The 17,346-nt window shown below is 36.4% G+C and overlaps 1 long non-coding RNA gene across 1 annotated transcript; it reads right to left on the bottom strand.

The window, feature by feature from the left end:
• Nucleotides 1–4,376: 4,376 nt before the first annotated feature.
• LOC115925425 lies at nucleotides 4,377–16,862 on the bottom strand. The gene is made up of 3 exons (XR_004064707.1): nucleotides 16,358–16,862; nucleotides 8,533–8,660; nucleotides 4,377–6,553 (listed from the first exon to the last, which is right to left on the bottom strand). It is a non-coding gene; the product is annotated as an uncharacterized LOC115925425 (long non-coding RNA).
• Between the last annotated feature and the right edge of the window lie 484 nt (nucleotides 16,863–17,346).

Here is a 17,346-nt window from a genome sequence, read left to right as displayed (position 1 = left end):
GGGGCACTATTTATAATTAATGCAGAATGAGGGTCGCTATTCATAATATGAGAAGAGGGTCGATATTCATAATCCGAAAAAAGCGTTGCTTTCCATAATAAATACGCCACAGCCATAGGGTGCTCCTAGCCAACAATTAACTCTCTTGTCATTTTGTTGCTTATTCATTTTTTTTTATGAATAGCGACCCCCATTCCGCATTATAAAGAGCGACCTTCATTCTGTTTTATGAATAGCTACTCTCTTCTCAAATGATAAATATCGACACTCTTCGATTAAGATTAGCTATCCTTATGAATAATTACCCTTTTCTCAAATTATAAATAGCGGTTCTTATAATAATGGTCCTAATAAATAGCGGTCTTTATGAATAATGGTCATTATAGCTAGTTGGCCTCGGGGGGGGGGGGGGGATTGGTGTCCGTTTATGTGTCTTGGATGAGCTTGGATGGGCTTGGATGTGTATTAACGGGGGGCACGGTGGGTATGCTTTTTTTATTAAAAGTTGCAATTAGATTTAAGTAAAGATGATAGATTTAATTAAAGATGGTTAATTTTGATAATCGGGGAAACAAGATCGGTCAATCTTCATTGATTACTATTTGCAAATTAATTCATCCTTGCTGAACCTATTTAAAAACTGAATTTATAAATCATCCGAAACGAGCTGAACGGGTTGAACGTAAACCAATTTGTAACACTAATTGTAACATTAACCCTAGTCCTAAACCTAGATATAATCCTTAACCCTAGATCTAACCCGTAACCTTACCCTAGTCCTAACCCTTGTCCTAACCCTAACTCTAAACCCTGAACCTCACCCCAGTAACAACCCTCTCCCTGACCATAACCTCAACCCTAAAATCATTATTATTGATGGTGGATTATTCTGCAGTTTGCCTGATGTTTTAAATAAAATGCTACCCGCCACTTCCTTATTTGTGTCGATCGATCGACTTTACGGCGATCAAATTCAGAAGGGGGGATAATTTGTGTTGGATGCGTGTTACGGGGGGGGGGGGGCAGTATGGATATTTTTTGAATTTTTCATCAACAATTGCATTTTGATTGAAAAATAGTTAATTTTGATAATCAGGGAAACAAAATTGGATAAAGACGGCAATCCTCAATGTATTAATATTTTCAAATTATTTAATCTTAAATTTAACCTGCTTAAAAAAGGATTTCTAGGTAATCCAAAATGAGCTGCATGGGTTGAACAGAGCAACACTAATTGTAACCTCAACCGTAGTCCTAAAATTGCCCTAACCCTAGTCATACCCCTAACCCTTGTCATAACACTTAACCTTACCCCAATCCTAGCTTAACCCTACTTCTAACCCAGCCCCTGTCACTGACCCTAATCCTAACCCTAATTCATTATCATGGATGGTGGATAATTCTGCAGTTAAGCCCTATAGGCCGTTTTAGCTGATGTTATTAATAAAAATTAATGAACCCCCGCTCCTTTTGTATATGTCCGATTAGACGACCATCGATCAAATGTCAAAACAAGAAGAACAAATATTTTCTTTAAATGGAAGATTATCCTGATGAATAATTTGCAGATTAGGCATCATGCAACAAACAAAACTGTTAAAAAATTCTTTTAAATGAAGCCAATTGATAAGTTTATGACACTAACAAGAAAAAGCGGAAAAGTACCCTTTTTTTAAACCATTGGTATTAAAAACGTAAATACACATGCACTTTGAAATATCATGATAGAGAGTGTTGTTATTATTCAACAATCATGATATGCGACCCATCCCGAAATTTTTCATCTGCAAAACAAAATTAAAGATAAATTTGAAGAAAAAAAATAGGGTTTGTCTCAGTTACTTCGGATATTTTACTTCCAATTTTACAGCGACAGAATTATGAGACTACGTACCGTTGTTTAAAGTGGAAAAAGCCCTCTATTGACTCTTTTGCAATCGACGCAAATAAAGAAATTGAACTACGCAAGTGGCTCATAGTCTCTTTCTTCAGGCTCATTTACTATATGAAGCGTTATTTGACATATTCATTGTAAAGTGTAGAAAAGAAAGAACAAGAAAAAACAACAACAAAATGAAAGGAAGAAGTTTTTACAAAGCTGTTTAGTCGCCGCTATACCCGAATATAGTCAAATTTATCGATTATCGTTATTTGCTGGATAAAAGCACAATTTTTGGTACAGGGCTTCGTTAGGACTTACTAAACGATATTAGGCTAAGAGCCCCCGGCAACAAAATCGATTAAAGGGTGTGGGGGCGGGAGCGTCTTTTTGGAGCCCCCAAATAATTTTACAACATTGATTTGTTGCTGTACAAATGCCATTTTTGGTACAGGGCTCCCTTAGGACCTTCTGAACTATATTAGGGAAGGAGCCCCGGCAAAAATATCATATAAGGGTGTGGTGGGGGCGTCGCCTCGTAGCCCCCAAATATTTTATAAGATAATATAACATTGGGTTTTTGTGAAACCCATGGGGCCCCCAATCGCACATATATGAATAATTATGCCGGGGGCTTCTACCCTACCATCATTCAGCACAGGCGCGGATCCAGGGGGGGGGGGGGGTAGTGAGCACTATTTTTTAAATTTGTTTTGCTCCCCAAAATTAGAAAATCGCGCCGGCCGAAAATTCGCTCAGTGGGGGGGGGGGGGGGGGGGGGGTGGAGTGTCGAAAATTTAAAAATTTTCACCTCAAGGGGGAGGGGGGGGGGGGGATCCACCACTGATTCAGCAGGTCCTAATGAAGCCCTGTACCAAAAAGGATGACTGTACTACAAATCTCAATGTTATAATACCTTATGAATTTTATGTGGTCTACGAGGCGACGCCCCCGCCCACACCCTTAAATGATATTTTTGCCGAGGCTCCTACCCTACTATCGTTCAGTAGGTCCTAAGGAAGCACTATACCAAAAATGGTGCTTTTGATCTGGCAAGTAACGGTAATTTCACTAAGCCACCTGAATATTAAGCTATTTTTCACAAAATTTCTCGTACATTGATTGCTTGAACAACTATGGTGATTATTATTTGGTCATCAATGCCGATCAACTTATTGTTAAAATGTGACAAACATTTATCTTCATGTGATTTATACCGCCTTGGGAGAGAGAGAGAGAGAGAGAGAGAGGGGGGAGGGGGAGAGAGAGAGAGAGAGAGAGAGAGAGAGGGGGAGGGGTGATGATGACATTGGTGATGACAATGATGACTCTCCCTGTTGAATTGCACGACAAGGTTTATTTTTTTCTGTAGTTACATGTACTTATTTCGATTTAGTCATACAAAACATTTGAATTTAAAATGCACAATTAAAAGGTATAAGTTTACTTGTTTTTGATAAAGGAAATTGCTTTAAGGAGTGGGATATTATTAGTACATGCTTTAATATTATTGTATAAATATCATTATTATACATGTATCATCACCATCACCCTTGGTGCCATCATCATCACTACTACCATCATTTTCACCACCACCATCATCACTACTACCATCATCATCACCACTACTACGATCACTATCATCATTATCACCACCATCATTACTACCATCATTATCATCACTACTACCACCATCATCACTACTATACTATCATCACTACCATCATCATCGTCGTCACTACTACCATCATCATCACCACTACTACCATCATCATCACCACTACTACCATCATCATCACCATCATCATCACTACTACAATCATCACCACCAGCATTACAACTTTCATTATCACCATCATCACCACCATCATTACTACCATCATTATCATCATCATCACTACTACCACCATTACCACCACCATCATCATTACTATACCATCATCACCACCATCATCATCGTCGTCGTCACTACTACCATCATTATCCCCACTACTACCATCATTATCCCCATCATCATCATCACCACCAACATCGTCACTATTATCATCATCATCTTCATCTATTCACAGTAAAGTTTTCAATGAATTCGGTGTTGTCTGCCAAAGTTAGCTTACAGTTTAAATTTTGATATTAAATATGCAAATCATGTAAGTTCCACTGCAAACCACCCTTAATGCTGTGGTTCATAATTTGAAGCAGTTGATAATTGTCATAGATATTACAAATTCAAAATTATTCAGTCTAGTCCATTTTCAAGGTGGCATATTTTTACAAGTTTTAACTTTCTTATTGTAATTTTAACACAACTATTGTGAGAACATGAAAACAGAATTTAAAATTCTTGATTTCAACAATTACACCGTAAAACTTTCATCCATTTGAAAACGTTACAACTACATGTACATTTATTTCTAAAAGGGCCCTAATTCACCCAGTCAACCTTTCATTCTTAAGTTACAAAAAAATGCATCCCCAAAAATCACATTTACAAGGAGTATGAATAATTCACTTGTTAACTCTATATTTTATATCTCAAACAATATTGTTGACATTTTCGTAGCACATGTACATTGCAAAAAGGACATGTACACGCATACAGTGTAAGCCCATTGACATAACATGATGGAACTGACAAGGAATATCCATTAGTTCACAGCATATGCTCTGAGGAAAAGTAGAAATATTGAAGAAATACATTGGTAAAAATGTAATGAACTGGATAATAATAACAAATTATGAAATATTCTAAGTTATTCCATAATACACATATATACATGTAATATGTATGTTAATTTCAATTAAACTGTTCTGTAGTTGTGATGTTATGTGGACAACCCTCACATTTGCTTTTATTGACGCAAAAAATACATTACAGGATAAGAGAAATGTAATTGCTTTGGAAATACTTTCTTGGCATCTACTAAATGTCCCTTTACTTGCTGGTTATAGTGAACAATACAAACAATGGTAATTAATCAATCAGCAGTTTTTCTATCTTTAAGTCCTCCAAACTATATTAGCTATAGAAACTACATGTACAAGATTTGATATACCCGAACACATGTTCATTTAGATCATTTGCTGACATTTAACAAAAAAGATCCATTACTTATTTCATCTGGGGACAAAATAGTATCTCATTTGAAAACTTACATTTTAGTTGATACGTATAGAGAATATATGTAACAATCTTACCTCAATCTTACATTATTCTTTACACTACCGTTTTGGAAAATTATGACATATTTTTTTTTGTAATGAACAAAGTATTATGCTGAATCATAAATATGCAATTATTACAGCTTTGATACCAAGGAAGAATCATATGCAACAAACAAACATGTACATATTCACATCATTATGGATACTCATGATTTTTTTTTTTTTTAAAGCTATCCTCACACTTTTTCCTTCTGAATATACAATGAGGTATAACATACCTTTTAGATTCAATGGCGATTTAATCAATTCATAGTGAGCATGCTGTAAATATATTCTTACTTGACCAACTATACCTGCATGTATCATAATGCAAATGCATTTTTCTGAAATATTGAAAATAAAAGAGCACTGTTTATGTACTGTTAAGCCAGGATGTGAAAATAATTGCACAGGAAATGACAAGAATGGTTGATGATACTTTTTTTTGTTTGGTAACATGCATTACAAAGACATTAATGTATGGAAATTCATAAGTATAACATCCGTGCATGTCAGTTGAAGGAGTGTTCTAAAATTCCCTTTTTAGGAAACTTCCAACTTTAATTTTAAGACTACAACAAATTTAAAGCGTTTTGCTGCTTTTTCTCATCAATTGATGTACCTAGTAACATGCTATTAAAGTAAATCAATGCGGTTGTAGTGAAGAGAAAAGAATTGCACTAACTCGTACATGGATCCTGACAAGATTCAGATAGTTAGACAGTGAAATTTTTATGACTTACATTTTGATTTTCAAATGACAGTGTTTCTCCCTTTTACATTTTAATGTTTGATGAAATTAATAACAAGCGTACTGAACTGAAATATTGCCAATTAAAAAGCATTGTTTATGTGCTACAGTATAAAGCAACATTCCTTTTGAAGGAAAGGATAAATGATCCAATATAATGTCTAACTATCTGATTCTTAGCTTCCTTCACCTTCACCTTCACCTATCCCACAGTCTGGCTGACCCTTGGGGCACCACTGAAGATTTATACTACCAGCTTCCTCCACTCCTCGTGGTTCTTGGCTTTACGAAGTATGATGTTTCAGTCAAGGTCACTCGTTAATGTTGTCTTCCCATCGTTTCCTCTGCCTGCCTTTTCGTCTCCCTCCTTGTACTGTTCCATGTAGAATAGTCTTGGCCAGTCCAAATGATCATGTGACATACCCATACCACTTTACTTTGCATCTTTTCACTGAAGTCAGGAGGTCTTCATACGGCCCTATGGTGTTTCCAATTCTGATTTTCACTACCTCGTTGGTTATGTGATCTCTATACCAGATACTGAGGAGTTTGCGGAAACATTTCATCTCCAGTGCCTGTATCCTTCTTTTAATGTCTGCTGTCATGGTCCATGTTTCACATGCATACAAAAATATGGACATATGGACAAGATCCTATAACCGATTTTGAATGGGTGGTATTCGTTTTCGACTGAAACACTGCACATGTGTGTTACTTCCAGCCTGCATAGAAAAAGAAGAAAATGATAGCGTGAATGGTAAAAATACAACAATCGCGTAAACAAATCAAAATTGATTCTATCAGGGTTTTACAAAAGGTCTCTAATAAAAAAATTTAAAATCATATCAATTCTTTAACCTCCATGTAACAAATAAAGTGGGATAGACTTCTTTTTTAAATTCATGTATGCTCCAAAGCCTTTCTTTAGGAATGAATGAATGCATCTAATTAAGAACACAAACTGATTATTATCGAACATGTCATTATCAAGTCCCTAGATATCATTCTTTATATACTGTACATTTATCTATAGAGAGAATGATTGGAAATTCAATTTTAAATATATATCTAAAGGCTATCCTCCTACATACGTGGAAAAGGTTCTCTCATACTGTAACCACTTTGACATATAATCTATTAAGAGGTAATGACCACATCATCTTGAAAAGCCTTGTGAGGCATTTTTTCTATCTACACATATAAGTTATAAAAAAAAACATGAATGGTGCCACTTGTTGATTCCCCTTTCTGTAAAGGAGGTTTAATTGAAAATTGTATAGTTTAATAGAACCATGATCATAGATTTGCAGGATATCCTCCTGAATATGATAAAGTTTATGGGTGAGTGTATATTACATGTAGGTACATAATAATTACAGTACTGTTTCATCAGGGTTAGCATTAAAACAGTTATAAATCAAATCATGAAAACATGAAAATATGAACTTGCAAAGATGCATTACAATTAATCTATAACTATTTAATTATATTGCGAAAGTGTATTGGAAAAAGAGGGAATGTTCACTACACACACTGATGAAACTTGGTTATCAAAGGGGAAGTCTACCTTGATATAATGATGGTTTTGAGAAAAGCAGAAAAACTACAGACAAAAAACTCAATGACCAAAACAACATGTCTGCAACTACCTAAAGAGAAAGGAAAAAAATCAACTACAGGCAATTTCGGAAAGAGTTCCATATATATAACCCCACTAAAATCGATGCACAGCTGTATAGCCTACCCTCACTCTCATCCTAATCCTAACCCAGCATACCCATATTTTTTCCTTCAATTTTAGTGGTGGTTACGTGTACATATGGAACTCTTGTCGTAATTTTGATGGCCTTGCAGGGTTCATCTTCTGAAACTTGCAAACATTACAAAGATGTATTTACAAAGATGTATTATAGAATCAGAACATAATTGCCGGAGTTGATTTGAAAGTTGTTGGAATGGTGTTAAATGCAAATTAGCATCTTGTGAATGGTGTAGACTTTATTTATTGACATTCCTCTTGCAATTTCTTTTTAAGGCTACAAACATTACTGTTATGATAATTGTAGATCTATCACATAAAAGATGACAAGTGACGTTTGAAATTAGATTTGGCTTCCTACATAATTAATCATAAAATGTCTCAAATTTATTTGCTTTGTGTTTCTGCTACGTGTATACATGGTGATGGTCTTTCTCTTGCTCCCTTATTACTCTGCAAGGAAAGACCCAGTATTTAACAGCTCATTGCAAAAACTATATTGTGTCTTGAGTGAAGCCCAAACTGGTTCCTGCTGCTTAGCCTTGGCTGCATTCTCCTTATAGTCTTCTAGCTCAGATCCTCTCTTCCACACTTCATTTCATTATCGCAATTTGTTCTTATATCTTATGGGTTACCGGTACATATCCCTAATCTATGTGAATCATGCATTATGTTGCTGACTGAAGAAAGCAATTTCTAAATTTGCAACTTAAAAGATCTAAGCATACGTCAAAGGGCTGGCTCAAAGAATACATAGAAGCCAGAAAAACAGGAAGGGGGTGGGGGGGGGGGGATTGGACTCAAATTCATAAGATTTCACAAGAGGACTTTATGAAAGCAGGTCATTTTATACAATAAATAAATATAGTTGTACTTTGAATCATCTTCACATGAAAAGGACTTACAGGTAAGTAAATGTTTTTAAGATATTGTTACATGTACCTGCTACTGCTACCTGGAGCTAACCCTCGTCGCTGAGAAATAGCCTTGAAGTATACTGTTTGGTTGAACGGAAATTCCATTTCAGCTGTATACTACCGCAAATGTCTGACAGTTTGCTCCAAAGAAGACTGTAGTTTGGGTAAGAGCAATAGTTACAATTAAGTATAAGTATACACATGTAAAGTTGCATTTATACAGAACTATTACAGTGACATAATAACAATATTGCAACTTCCTGCGATCAAAAAGGGGAAGAGAGAGGTAGCTAGAGTGATTGAAAGTAAAAAAAAGGGAAAAAAGAGGGGAAAAGAGGGATAAAAAGGTAGAAAGAGAGAGAGAGAGAGAGAGAGAGGATATAATTGAATCAGGAGCTGCCAAGACATATACATTTCTACTCATATGAATCTGCATAATAATATACAATACAAAAACTACATGTAGGTATTGTTAATACATGTTCATGCAGATCTGCTGAAATGGATGATATAAAATCAATGTTTGGTAGTTGTTGCTTAACTTGAAATAAATATTTGAAGAGCTGCATGAATAAGTATATTATTTTCTTTCAAATCAATGATGGTATTGTTTCCAAGAAATAAGAGTGACTTAAATTGAAAGTTTGTTTTAAAATGTAGAAGCCACAGTATTCTTGTGCACTGATGCATGCAACATGCTATCTTTAACATTTGAAATGTGATACGTCTAGCAAAAACAATCCTAACTTAAGTTTGTGGGGTAGTATTGTTCCTTGTACACAAATGGTATTTAGATAATACTAACACAGCACTGCCAACAAAATGAATGGATGAGTACCGTTTAAAACTTTAAAATGTATCCAATAAAAATATTGTTGCATATTCTTTTTAGACAGTAGACACCCTGTAGAAAAACAAAAATCCTAAGATTTTACTGCAAGCTATAATTATTATTTCATTTGGCATTGCAACAATGGAAACAATAAATTACTGCTAAAATGTATGGACAGTCAGATTTTATGCAAATTTAGTCTCAAAGTTACTATTCAGTGCGTATAATAAAAAAAATGTACCAGTTCCAACTTTGGTAACTTAATTATAAAGTTGATGTGCACTGTAAAACTTACAGGTTGCAATCCACAGCAGTCATTAATTTTGCACAGAGGGGGGGGGGGGGGGGGGGAACAAATTTCCACACCCAACCCTCTTTTAAAGACTAAAACCATAGACCGCTAAAACCAAGGAACGGCTCTACGTAATATGTACACTGTATACAATATATACCAAACTGAATGGAAATCATACCAGAGTTGAAGAATAAATGAAAAATAGATGTGCATAAGAATAACTTTGACATAGACACACACAAACAAAAATCCAATAACTTTTAAAAGGAAGACTGGCCAACTTTTAATGCTACATGTAGTATATACATGTAGGAGATTGCATATACTGTAGGGATAAGGGGTAATCTTTTGGAAATTGGATCAAAATAGAAAAAAAAAATCATTTAAAGGAGAAAACATTATGCAATTAATATCTTTGTACAGGAAATAAATAAAATATATCAATAAAAAACAACTACAAACAAACAAAAATAAAGGATAATCAGCTGATTATTGTTGGAGAAAAACATTATCTTTTTAATATGCAAATTATACTTTAGTTTCATTTATTTCTATACAAATTCAGACAAATTGCAAAATATTATGGTAATGAAAGATAACTGACCATGGTTAGTTAAATCTTAGGTAATCAATAGTATTCAATGGTTTTGGATCCTCAGAGAAACATGTATTTTAACTCAAATTATATTAATTAATTTAGCTTTACCTAATCTATAGAACATAATGGAAATTGAATAGAAAAGCTGTATTTTCCACTCAATAATATGACTCTTCTGAAAATATGTGCACATGTACATGTAATGTACATGTAGGGTCTTACTATATTAAAGATTTGTAATAAATAGTTTTTAAAATGGCATAAGAATACGAAGAGGGAGAAAGTGCAACATGGATGCTTCACATTATACACTGTCGCTCATATAGTTGGAATATTTTTGTTTTACCCCACTTTATGGAATTATTTTTAAAATAATTTAAAAATAATAGATCTAGATAATAGTATCCATTCTCCGATTTTATTGAATAATAATTTGACAATGTGTGTTTTGCGTGACTGCTAAAGCATGTGTATGCTACTATGCTTATCAAATAGGGGACCTACGCCCTTAAGTCATAAATGACAGTAACGAGGATTAATGCCCCACAAAAGGGCACTAATATAGCACATCGACACGGTTTTGATCCTGGGGCCTCACAGTTACGAGGCCATTGCTTTGTCACTGAACCATGACTGTACGAAGCGGGGGCTAGGATAGGGGGCAGTTTCCATAAACAAAATAAAAAACAGAAAATGAAATTTATTGCATTTTACCCCGGTCCCCAACATAAACAAATCCTCTGAATGGCCATGCATTATGGCTCAAAAGCTGTTCAGTTTTCTATTAGAGGGATATCAGATGGATATTTAAAAAGGGGTGATGATGTTAATGCAGAGGTGATAGAGAAGGGCAGATTAGAAAATAATTCTGAATTCTGAACCTTACAATTTTCCTTCTACATACCAAAGTAATTTACATTTCATTTATTTACTGACAAATAATTGCAGTCACTTTTGCAATCAATAATAGTCACTCTTTCCAGTTTATTATTCTCATACATGTATGATCTCCTTTTCTCTCTCTTTAAATATCTCTCTCTCTCTCTCTCTCTCTTTCTCTTTCTCTCTTTGCAGCTGCAAGTTCCAGGTACTGTTTTGTTTTAAGTTTGTGCAATGTTAAGCACCTAACAGGAATAAAGGTACATGGGTGTCATTGGAAATAGGGTATTAAGGAGGGTACTTTTGACAGACTTTGTTTCAAATTGGCATCCCAAATATCTAGCTACAGATACGGGGTAATAAAGTGGACATGTACATGTATGTAAAAGTAGCTGCACAAATCTAGAGTCTGCTTATCGTGCATTTTATAGAATGAAACGGGATAGTAACTTTGGAGCAAAATACTATAGAACATAAATCGGTTATACAAATATTAACACTTGGGATGAAGAACAGGAAATCTGAAAATTAATGAATCGTCATTGATGAGAAAAATAAAAAATCACATCATTTTATTCATTAGGTCATTTCATTGTGATGACGAGTAGGTGATTAGAATTTCAAAATGTACCCAGGAGAAATCTGCCCAGATAGAAAGCTTGTGACATATATTTACATTCAATATCATGCAGCACTTTACAGTTTTCTATTCTTCTGTTTTATTATTTGTTTAAATTTCTCCTTTTATTGAGATAACCCTATGTTAGTCTTTTTTTCCTTCTGTTTTCCTCTTTCTCTCATTTTCTATGTTATTCCTTTTTTATTGTCTACATCTTTTTTCTTCTTTTTCTGTCCTCGCTTCATGTTCTCTTATTTTATCCTTCTTTTATCTTTTACTTTAATATCTTCTATTCATATACTGTTTTTTATATTCTTCTTTCACTTTCCCCTATTTCTGTCTACATAGGATATGACTTTTCACTCAGTTTTTGTTCATTCTCTCTTTCCCTGTGTGTGCCTTTATTTTTCTCATTTGTATCTAAACAGTTATCTTTGTTCTTCTTCCTTCACTCATTTTCTCTTTCACACCTTTTTCGCATGTATTCTTTATCTTAAATGTTATCATCCTCCATGTTTACAATCAACTATGTTTATCTTTATTTTCTCATTCATATCACCTCATGACTGCGAATGGTGGTCATGTTTTACATAAAAATGTAAGAAAACAAAAATGACATAAACTCACTAATGCACAGAGAAGTTGCCCACTAATACCTTCCATTTTTTTATAAAGAAGAAGCATCCAAAGAACAGGAAATCATTAATAATTGGGGATGTGTCAATTTTGGTGGTGGCCTACCTCTTTGTTGAAGCGTACTTAAAAACACCAGAAAAATCTCACAAATTAAAAAATATAAATCCTTTTCACGATTTAGAATCTTATTTCCATACAATTCCATAACTTGGATCTCTGTCACCTTGATCAAGTGAAATTTTGAGGCTTTTTTGGGGGGGGGGGGGGGCTGGTGATTTATTTCCCTTGTCAAAACTCACACACAAGTTTGAGAATACTCACAGCAGTTGTACTCCACCATAGCTTTACAAAATGTACCTGTTGAAGAGGCTTCAATATGTCTTGTGTTCTAGTATTAATAGCAGGGATTGACCATTCATAGATATATAAATGTACATGAGGAAAAAATTATTCAAAATTTCCTTCAACTCTGAAACACAAAATATGTACGTGTAGCATAAATTACAATACATGTATGGGTTGAAGAGTCCCTGAATTGAGTTTTTTTTTAAATACAATGTAAGAGAAACAGAATGGCAAAAGTTTGAAATAAATCAGACCAATACTAAGAGTTATGAATGTTTGAAGTATGAGATCACTAAATAAATGTGAATCTCAAATTGGCAATTTGGTACATTCATGTAGACATTGATAACTCTTCTGTTTGTTGTCTACTTCACCTCTGAAACATACATGTAGCATAAATTACATTACATGTGTGAGTTGAAGAGTCCCTGAATTGGGTTTTAAAAAAATACACTGTAAGAAAAAGAGAATGGCAAAAGTTTGAAATACATGATGTAGACATGTATGGATAACTCTCCTGTTTGTTGTATACAAAACATAATCTTAAGTGCCTTCTTCCTTGTGGAAATTATCAGTTTATTTACAGGTCCTCTTAAGATATAAAGAACCTTCTGAGTCATACATGTACATGTTTTTTTTCTTTTTCATTTACATTTTAGTCATTCTGTGTGTTGGAACAAATGGAAAAGTTGTCCGCCACTACATCCTATAGACGTTACTGATTCAGCCAATTTGAAGAGCCCATACCTACATGTTTTAATGATTACAAATTTACAACTTCAAAAATGTGTACATGTAACTTTGTCACTTTTAGTCTGATTTAAATTTAAATCAAATTGTCCCCATTGTGCTTCTTATATTTGTTCAGCCTTCCACTGGTAGTTTGCTAATACTAGAGAATAAGGTGGATTTCCCTTTAACATTAGGTATATTAAATCTTCTGTGAGAAGAGAGATTATGGTGTCTGTTTTTCACTATTGCAGCAGTGCAGTGGCAGATCCAGAGGGGGGGGGGGGCGGGCGCGGGACCCCCTCACTTGGCCCCATAAACAGGTAAATTTAACCTTTTTTTAGATTTAAAAAAGACGCCCCCCTGGAGAAAGGGGGGAGCAAAGGGGGGCCGGGGGTGGTGGGTGTTAACTCGGTGCTCAACATTTTTTCACGAATTGGGCCCCCTTTCAGCCGGCCCCCTCCCTTTCTGCAGACTGGATCCGTCCCTGCAGCAGTGAATTCCACTACAGTCACATAAAGGTCCCAATAGTGTCAACAATTAATTTGGATAAACTTGCATAAATTTGCATAAACTTCCATAAATGTGAGTGCAACCAAGATGATCAATTACAGAACAGGGACAACCAACAGCTTGTTCGCTAGACTGGTTAGAATAGCCTTAGGGCTAGGTGATAACATGAAATATGATATGGATGTCACTAAGCCTTAATTGGCACCCATATCGAGAGTGACACACCAAATTGCTATCCCTCCAGTATCAAATATTTACATTTTTTGTTAAATGTTTGTATTATTTTAAAGTGATTTGTATGAGAAGAAAGAAGAGTTTATATTACTAGTCCTACAGTATAGTAATACTAATCATACTAGTATTAACAGCTACCACCAGTGGGTAAGGTTATTTTAGTGTGGGTACTTCTAGTGGTTATTATGAACAAATTTGAATTTTTGTTTTATATCAATTATCAGTCTTGATAGGGGTACGGGTATCAATTAAGTGGCTCGGTAACATTGCCTCAGATTCTGAAAAAAAAAAACTCCTGGATTTAGCTCATGCTGCAATCATGATTACAAACATTTAGGTCAGTCAGGAATCCCATGACTTTACAAGCCGATTGCCTAGCTGTCTGATTATCAAGATATTTATGATTGGAAATCAAAATTTCATTTTTTGTTTACCTAACAGTTTTTTATTACATTCATGTACACTACAGTCTTTTGGGGAAAATGAGTATGGTAAAAATGGTAACTCAAACTAACAGATTTTTACTTCTTTGAGGCATTTCTATCATGATCATTTTGAAGCGCAATTTTGTTTAGGGCTTCAATATTACACCATATCACAGGCACTGATAACACGTAGGGCCATACAGCTCAGATTGAATATATTAAATGATGGGTATAGGCCAAGTGATATCAATGTTATTAGATCTACAACCTGCGTCTAGCAGCTACCATGAGCTGAGGATGCATGATGACACCGACAGTAGCCTATACGTGTGAAAAGTTGATGCACATGGGTCATATGGCAAGATTATTAAGAAATCTGATTTGAACGTCATATGCTACCTTACGTAAAGTCCACGCCTAAAATGCAATCATTAGAGTCACAGTTTTTGATATTTTATATCGTATTCCACCCAGGCCTGCAGGGCAAAACCACTCCAGCAAGGCTAGAGTCAATGCTTAGGCGTATTGTCCTCTAGCGCTGTTACATGTACGTGCTGAGAGGCAGCAATAGCACACGATGAACACATTGCACACAATTGCACACTAATGCACACAATGTATACAAAGTGGTTGATTAGCAAGTTTGACAGTAGACTCACGATTTGAATTTTTGAATTTTTCTTTCTAGTCTAGATCTATATGACTATAGACTAGATTCTAGATCTCTAAGTATAACTATAACATAGACCTAAGTTGAAAAAATTGTATGCTATTTAGGTGTCATCAACTCCCGGCCCCCCCCCCCCCCCCCCCCCACTCCGAGAACGGATGGACCCCATGCGTGTTACCAAAATGTCCTTTTCGTAACAAAAGAAAAAGGTCGACCCGTATTGACTTTACACACCGGACTTTTGCTGAAAAAGGCTTGTATAACAAAAGAAAAAGGTCGACCCGTATTGACTTTACCCCGGCCCCCCCACGCAGGGGTCGGAATGACCGCATGCGTGTTACCAAAATGTCCGGTAAAGGGGTACTTTTCGTGCGACAAAGTCCGGCCCGAGAATTGTAAAAAAAGGGGTGTATTTGACTTTTCACCCGGAGATTTCTTTAAAAGGGGGTGTTTTTCTTTTTTTCTCTCATCTCTTTTGACTCCTGAGAAATTATTCTGAATTTAGGGGGGTGCATTGAGCATTTTTCCTGATTTAGGGGGGTCTCCAAGGCAGGAAAAGCCTGTGAAAAGCCCGCGAAAGGGGGGTTCGAAAATGTTGGCAGTCCTCAGATAGGGGGTGCTTTCAAAAAGAGGGAACGAGCATATGCGTACCCTAAATAACACTGAGTGGGGGGGGGGGGGGGGGCAGGGACTTTACACACCGGACTTTTGCTGCAAAGGGGGGGGGGGGAACACGCATATGCATACCCTAAATAACACTGAGTGGGGGGGGCGGGCATCAACTATCACTAAAGTACCGATTTTGAGTGAAATCAGTTGAGTTTTGTACAGTGTAGTTTGAAATGCTGAAAATCAATATGAACAGTTTTTAATACACAGCTGCACAGCCAGGATAGTAATGCAGCTATGTGTGGGCAAAACCAGGGACATGGCTCGTGATGTCCACCAGTCTAGGTATCCTGCCGGGCGGGAGCGGCGGGCCCGGCGCACCTGGTAGGGCTATTATTTCCATTTGAATGTGCAAGTTAGATTTATTTAAAAAAAGAATAAAATACGGTGTTACTGTAGAACCTACCTTAATCAGACGGATGGGCACATAATAGAGACCTATCTTGATGTCAGGATACTAATGTGGTCTAGTTGTTTCAGTCGGGCAACCGTGTTCGTGAAAGAGAAGAAAGACAGCTGCACGATGCGATGGAGAGTTAGCTCGAGAGCGGGCTGCCGTCGCGTCCGGGGCATGCATCGCAGGCGGTCAGATCCGAGCTTCCAGCGTGGCCGTGGATGCGCCAGATTCAGAGCGAGTGCTAGTTTCTCGAAACTGCCATAAGTCTAAGCTCGTGGAGATTTGGTAGAAACACGTGTTAGATCTCTATCACACGTTTCAATACGATGTCTAAAAAGTTAGACTTAATGACGGTTTCGTGAAACCTCCCCAGGTGTTCGGTGTCGGGGATCTGGGCAGCGTTTCATGAAACCGTCATAAGTACAAGTCCAACGACATCCCATTGAAATGTGTGTATTAAGTTTAACACACGTTTCAATGGGATGTCGGTGAACTTGTAGTTATGACGGTCTCATGAAACGCTGCCCAGATCCAGTGGATGCCTGGTACTGGGAGGCGCACGCCCCCCTTTTTTTTTCTCCCGAAAAAAATGTGTTCGCATACATATTCTGTTTAAGCATTTGGATAGGCCTCAGAATCTGCCAAAAGGCTAAGATTATCCGGGGACCGCATCCAGTTGAAGGCTTCATTCTCGCAATTTCGTTTATTTCAAGCTTCCCCCCCCCCCCCCCCCCCCCCTCCCCTGTAAAGTCTTTGATCTGCCCCTGGATGTATGGCCGGGTAACCTGGCGCTACAGTCGTTTGTAGAAAAAAATGTTGCTGGGCGCTGTCGCCTGGTTAATGAGTCTAACCACAAAAAGTAGGTCTTAAAATAGCGTTAATGACTACTGGACGCAAATCAAACACATGTTGGATGTGATACAAAAACGGGTCAATACATATTGCATCATTTTTCCAAAACTGGTCAATGACTTTAATGTCGCAGCTCGTATCGGGTG

This window comes from Strongylocentrotus purpuratus, unplaced genomic scaffold, assembly GCF_000002235.5.
Source record: "Strongylocentrotus purpuratus isolate Spur 01 unplaced genomic scaffold, Spur_5.0 spur5_scaffold_18, whole genome shotgun sequence".
Taxonomy (NCBI): domain Eukaryota; kingdom Metazoa; phylum Echinodermata; class Echinoidea; order Camarodonta; family Strongylocentrotidae; genus Strongylocentrotus; species Strongylocentrotus purpuratus.
This window is presented reverse-complemented; position numbering and strand designations above follow the sequence as displayed.